Source organism: Triticum urartu, chromosome 2A (assembly GCF_056163025.1).
Source record: "Triticum urartu cultivar PI428250 chromosome 2A, HENAU_Tu73, whole genome shotgun sequence".
NCBI classification, from domain to species: Eukaryota; Viridiplantae; Streptophyta; class Magnoliopsida; order Poales; family Poaceae; genus Triticum; species Triticum urartu.
In genome coordinates, this window is record NC_141874.1 from 766,686,841 (window position 1) to 766,693,901 (window position 7,061).

At 44.1% G+C, this 7,061-nt stretch overlaps 1 long non-coding RNA gene across 4 annotated transcripts; it reads left to right on the forward strand.

The window, feature by feature from the left end:
• The first annotated feature begins 405 nt into the window (after nucleotides 1–405).
• On the forward strand, nucleotides 406–3,693 carry LOC125540476 (uncharacterized). Of its 4 annotated transcripts, XR_007297326.2 has the most exons (6): nucleotides 408–697; nucleotides 1,019–1,055; nucleotides 1,220–1,323; nucleotides 1,660–2,257; nucleotides 2,560–2,658; nucleotides 3,320–3,693. It is a non-coding gene; the product is annotated as an uncharacterized LOC125540476 (long non-coding RNA). The 4 variants fall into 4 exon arrangements; XR_015617795.1 differs by having other exon boundaries at nucleotides 406–697; nucleotides 1,019–1,323; XR_015617796.1 differs by lacking the exon at nucleotides 1,019–1,055 and having other exon boundaries at nucleotides 1,267–1,323.
• Nucleotides 3,694–7,061: the final 3,368 nt, after the last annotated feature.

Below are 7,061 nucleotides of genomic sequence, written 5' to 3' on the forward strand. Positions count from 1 at the left end.
TAGAAACGTTTTTGGAAAAGCATTGAAACCAGCCACTACCCCAAACAGACTTTTTCGTGACGGCCAGACACGTTCGTGACGGGCGCGAAACCTCCTTCAGGAATGTGTACGTGTTCCTGACGTGGATGGTCAACCGAGGGGAAAGATCGTTACGTTCCTGACGCTCTCGGTAATAACCTTCAGGAATGAGAATAACCTTCAGGAACGCAGTTGCACGTTCGCGTCGGGACACTATCCACGTCGCGAATCACTTTGCACACCTTCAGGAACGTATATGTGACCGTCAGGAAGATACCTACGCGGGACCCGGAGATATTTTCACTTCTGAGGCGCGTGATATTTTCGTTTGGAGAGTGAAAAGCGCGCTGAAATTTCGTTCCCGGGGTGTATTTCGCGCGACTTGCGCTCTCAACAGGAGGGCTTGGTCAAAACACAGGAGGGCTTGGTCAAAATACCTAGAACCCGATCCACTTTTCCCCATCGAGATACTCCTCCCACTCCCCCGTCCAGCGCCGCCACTTCCCCCGTACCGGCCGTCCAGTTCCGATCGGCCGCCCCCCCTAGCCGTCGAGCGCCGCCCACATCGCCGTCGAGCGCCAGCCCCCTCGCCGTCGAGCGCCACCCCAACTCGCCGGTGACGTCCAGATCCGCCTCCCTGGCCGGCGATTTCCAGATCCGCCTCCCTCCCCGTGCAGAGGTGACTCCCTGCCCGTCCAGGCCCTCTTTCTCATCTTCCCTACCCAATCTGGTTGTTGTGTCAAATAGTTTAGATGTGCTGCACAGCTACAAAAAAGTCCATTTCATTCTTAATTCTGAATATGTAACTTTTGTGCATTTTATGTCCATGCAAAGAACTTCTGTATGTTGAAAAAAGATGCTATTTACGATTGAAAATTAGTTTCAAATCTGTGTACAGTGGTACATTTTGCCTTTTTAGTTAACAATTTCATTTTGTACTTAAACGATGTTGATTGAGTAATCTTGTAGTACTTGTGATAAATTCGCTATGTTTCTGCAGTGGCTCATTATCATTTATTCAGACCAAAAGCGTGTTGGTAAGTTGCATTCAGTTTCATTTGACCTCCCAGTATGGGTAGTTTGTTGAAAAAACATGTTCCCTTATGTAGGGAAAGATGTATGACCCTGCAGAATGAGTTAGAAATTATGCTTCTATATAATGTGGTGGATTATGGATCACTAATGTAATTTGTGTTCTCAGATATTTCTTTTTGGAGGTCAAGTAACTATGGATCTATCTTTTTGGAGGTCAAATAACTATGGAAGGATGACCACGGGGAGGGATTGCTCCTTGTAAGCAGCAAGGTACAAAATGCTTTATTTGTCCATATATTGTTATCATGTGTCAACTCTTCTGTGGGTAACCATATGGGCACATGTTCAATAAATCATGCTTGGTGTGTTTGGCGGCATCCTTGTCCATATATTGCTATCCCTAACCACCTGAGAACAGAATAGAAGATGTCTTTCATGTATATTTTGACTAACCACCTGAGAATGATTATTTGTTCTCGTACATGTTTTCTTTCCTTGTAGATAATTGATAGAACATTTATTCATTTAGCATTTAGAGCCTTTTTGCAGCACAATTTAAACTTTTACCTCCTCTCCAATGACGACGCTGCTCTTCCCCAATGACAGCTTGCTGCTGAACTCTGTCAACACCTGCTGCTAATCGTCTCTTGCATCTACATGTTCCTGTTCTTCTCCATCTTCAAAGCCACGTCTTAGACTGCTGCAACACCAAGCTCCAGAAGCCAAATTTATGTTCTGTACTCCATTATCTCACCTCTTCCCTCGCTGATTTCTTGAACCCCTTGCTTGTTCAGTTAGTGTGATGTCTGTTCCTTTATGCTTCCAATTGAGATGATCTAGTTCTAGTTTTATCACCTTAGTATTTCAATTATTTGCTCCTTTGCATGACTGAAGATCCGATGCTCTGTTAGATTTAAATTTCTTGTTCAACTTAAGAGAAAATGTTAGTGTCCTGTTGATTGTGTTCCAGCATGAACTCGTTCTGAACCTCACCTACTGCCGTTTTATTCTATATCGAGTTTTGTCCAAGTTTTGAGTGTTGGTTGTTTGTTAGAAGAGCATCTTCTCTTATGTAGGAAAAGAAGAATGGCCTATGGCAGCAACAAAGATGAACACTTGCAAGTTCATGAAGTTGGAAGTTTGCAAATGTGGTTGAGAGTGGAGATTGTGGCCCCATCAATAATATAATGTTCAAAAGTGTCTTGTAAGTTCCTGCACCTTTGCTCTTTATTCAAAACTACGACAAATGTTAATCTAAAATGTAACATTTTTGTTTTTCAATAAATTGTTTGTTCCATGATCAGTACAGTTGAATTATAATGATGGCATCCTTTGCATTTCTCTTGAACTTGTGTACACAAACATAGAAGTAGAATAGCAAAAGGTTGTCAGTGCATTAGCTTCACCCTGCTGCTCCAATAACACTTATACTACACGATGTATATACCTCTAAACTTGCATTTATGAGTATGTCCCCAGTTATTCTAATTTTCTTCACAAATACAGCTTCTGAGTAGAAGTCGTTGTAGATACTTGGGGCCACCGTTCTCCTCACCAGACCCTTGGGTGGGCGAAGGCCCTCAAGCACCTCCACTTGAACTTCTGGTGAGTAAGTCTGTAAGGAACCACCCCAGGACAGTTCTAGTCATATTAGTCTTTTCTTATCAGCTAGCTTTGCATCGCCCGCCTCCTTGTTTTTAACATTTTCAAGATGATGAATTTTCGGATTGCCTTGCAGCTTGTTTAGGCTCTCCAACTGTTTTAGCTCATGCCCATGTTCCGTCCTTACTTGAAATACAGCAAGTTCTTTTAGTGATGCTAAACTGCTGATGTTCGGAACTTGCATCGCAAAGCTATAAATATGCTGCTTACTGCTAGTTTTCTACATGTAGTGCTAGTTCTGTACTGCCGCATACTTAGATTTTTCCTATGAAGTGATGATTTTGTTTGCTATCACATAAAGTTGTGAAGGGGGTTGGTCATCACAAAATTTCATTTGCCATGAATACTATGGATATAGGTCATTGGATTGCAACCATTTATTTTTTCTTCCCTTTTCTTTTCTTTTGTTCATTATGTTCCGGTTACATTTTAAATAATTGCAGCCTGTACTTGGCAATAAGAGAAGTCTTCTTCACTTGCTTGGTGGCTAGCAACAAGTGTGTCATGAGCTGGAGCTTACCTTTTGGTTTGAAAACCTGTATGTATGACAGTTTTGCCTTTCACCGTTGTTCATTGAAATCTCCTATATTTTTCTGTTGTATAGGTGAATGGAACCTTCCAAGCCCAAGTGAATGCTGATACTCCGTTGGCAGAATGTTCCCATGATGAAGACAATCCTCATGCTACTCATGCGGATGAGCATAGTTCTATTCCAACACAGGACAAACATTTAGGAATTCCAGTAGTATAACTAGTTAATATTGTGAACTGCAGTGCAGTTAGGCTTTCTTTGTCAATTGCTTCTCCTGGCAATTTAGGAATCAACTAGTATGCGTGTTTTGGACTTAGTGACACCTCCTGTCAAGTCGAGCTTCCATGAATCATGACTTGGATATGAATGTGTGGATCTTGTGAACAATGAGATTTAAATAAATTGGATGGGTACATTGTGACCTAGGAATTGGTTGTGATTTTAAACCGGGTTGTGTGACCTTTGTGTACGCATGATTGTCAAAAGATTTGCATGTGGCTGTGAATATATACTGTTTTGCAATAATATTTTTGGTTTGTCTTGGTTGATTCCTGACGACTGTTTTCATACTTTCCTGACGAAGCTAGCCGTCATGGATATATGTTGAGCTCATTCCTGATGGTATGGTCCTGAGAGCCACGGAAGATGTTCCTGACGATATCTCCTGACGGTGGGGCCGTCAGGACTTTGAGTTTGGGAGGCGAGGGGCTCCCTCAGGAATTGCCGTCAGGAACACTATTCGTGACGGGGACCGTCAGGAACAATCCTCTTTCCTGACAAGCTGTTTCTGACGGGAAATTCCTGACGGCAGGGGCTCATTCCTGACGAAAACTGTTGATTCCTGACGGATTTTGTCCGTCAGGAAAAAGTCAGTTTGGGGTAGTGAGCCGGCTGATTTCTGTCAACGCATCGGTCGTGCGCCGCGCCGTTGGATTGCTCGTGATCCAGCGGTCCAATTTCCCTCGCGGGTTCTGCTTGTGTATAAAAACCAATTTTTACGTGGTGGGCACCATCCATGTGGGGATCAACATGCAATTTTTACGAGTACGTAGGAGGATGCGGTATATTGCTTCGTACACCCATAGCGGTGCTCTCCTTAGCTGAAAAACATATCTGAGTTTTTGGCTAGACCTTCTGGGTAAACAATAGCTCATAGCACATAGGAGTATCTAGGATAAAAGATGATGGAAATCAACCCGCTCACCCTTCTCGGAATGCTCCGTGGAATAGTCCGTCGCCGGAGATGAAGCACGAGGTGGTCGCCCTTGCAGCCACCTGGGCAGTCCCGTCATGCTAGGCGGATCGAGTAGGGCATGCTGGATAGCTTGCCCGAGGTCTTCGATGAGGACGACCCCTTGTTATAGACGGTCTACGACGCGCCGGACCCGGCGCCTGTGCAGGCCGGCTTGATCATGAAGCAGGCACAGACGCACCACAACACTGTCATGACGGAGGAGGAGCAGCATGCGCCGGCTCCTATGTCGGCATTTAGGAAGGTGAAGGAGGAGCAAAAGTAAAATTTGTTCCTCCTCAAGCAGCACCGGCTGGCGGAGGGCCAGATCTACGGCGAGCACGCAAGCGTGGAGGCCATGGCCATCATGGTGGCGACGTACCCGAAATTTGTTGCGGAGCAGCGACCGCTCTATGAGGCCGCGTGTGCCGCTTGCAACAAAGCTCGGTCGCAGGCAGACACGGACGCGGCCGCACAATTGCTCGCGGCACAGTAGGCCGAAGATGAGAATGCCGCCAGCTGCGCATCCATTGCGCCGCCGTCCAACTTTCGACGGCACATGTGGCCATCGAGCGATGGGCCATACACGTCCATCATCGACCTCACGTCCACCGGTATCAAGGACGGACATGTCACCCTCTCCTCCGAGGATGGGTACGGTATGGTATGCGGCAGGGCATGATGTCGCAAGTGAGCCGGTCCGTCTTTCGTGTTCTTTTCTTCCTTGTCGGGGACCGCATCTTAACCTCACTTGAGCCATGTCGCCGTTCATAGAGGCGGCAGATGGAGGTCGTGGTTGCCGATGCAGAATGCAAAGTGGATGCTGGCTGCTGTCGTACGATAGGTTTAGGGTTCCTTTTTTCTAAATGTTCGAAATATAATGAAAATCCATCGTGTTTGTATTAATATTATCCGGTTTATATGAAAATCCGCCGTGTTTACATGAAAATTTGTTGTGTCTGCATGAATCTCATCTGGTTTATATGAAAGTTCGTAGTGTTCAAACAGTGAATGAAATGAATGCGGGTAGCGTTGGATGGATATCTCCTGTATTAATGTACGCAGACTGGTCCCTTGTCCGTGAACAGATGCTGGAGCAAATTTGAGGGTCGGATAGAGATGGTCTAGGTTTGTGGGTGGCGGGGTTCACTTTTACAAGTTTGTGGTTGAAAATATTCATCACGGACCGTGCAAGTTTCTGGACATCAGGGGTATCTTTACCCCTAAGTGAAATTTTCCTACTTACCCCTTATTTCATCTCTAAACCACATAGAAAATGCCACTGGAATCTGGGAATGGGAGCAGCCAGCGAAAAGCCCAAAACCGCCGTCACCGCACCCGTAAAGCCCAAAAGTGCCAGCGTCGATGACTTGGTGTTCGTCCCCAACCTTTGCTCAGCCCCTCTGCTCACCAACACGGGGCCAGTTACTCAAAAAAAAAAAACCAACACGGGGCCACTGCACCGGCGGCATTCACAGCAGGTTTAAAAAAAACTGTGTAGTGCTGAAGTGTGAAATTCACACATGCTCACTCAATATGCACATCTGTTTTGCAAAATATATTTTTCTCACTCATGGATTGTAACATCATGTTTGTACAATTAGAATTATTAATTCCAGAATATTTATGAGCCAGTTATGGTTCGAAAAACAGTTTCAATGAACCAGTGTCTGGGGTTGTTTCCCTCCAAGACATGTTCGTACTTTGTTGTTTCCTTGCTGGTTAGGTGTTCTCCTGTGATTGTTGTTTTTGTCAAATGATCACACCGAAATCTAGTTCCCATATTATTTCTTTCAACTCCTGTTATTTGTTGAATGTGTTCTACTAATCATATGCTTGAAAGAAACCCCGGTGGCATGCTTAGTCTGTCATGTTTTGCTTCATGTTTTTGTCTCATAGCCTGTATTTTCTGTTATTAGTTAGCTTTCTAAACTATTGTTCTTGCAATATTTTTTCTCGATATTATCTGTGATTGCACGGTCAACATGCGACATGTTTGTTTTGTAGATCCATTTGTTAGCACCTCTTTCTCTGATATTAACAACCATTATGCAATGGGTATACACTTAGCTAATGTTGTTGATAGTTGTAACAGGTACAATTTTATATAGCAGGATGCACACTTGTGTTTTTGTTTTCAATCTATTTCGTGTTTCAGTTTCCTTTTAGAAAAAGAAGCATCTAGCTATAATTTCTTTTGTACTATTTTGTCTTTGCTTGATGAGTTGTGCATTGTGGGGATAACTTTGAGCTTGTTAGTTCTCAAGATTGTTGTCTTCATTGGAGCTTTTAGGCATTATATGAAACTTCATCCATTATTTGGACCATAAATTATAGGGATGATATCGCTGCAGTTATTTGCATCATCAATTATATGGCTTACAACTAGGGGCAGCGACGACGACGATATCCACACGGGGCGGGTGCAAGTGACTCGTGGATCTCGGCATTATATGTATACTGGATGGATAAACTGTATATATGTTGGATGTACGGATGAACTGTATGTATGGATGGACCGTATAAATGAAATATAGTGTATTTCTTTTAAATCCACAAATAGTTACTAGACTGCGTGCAAGT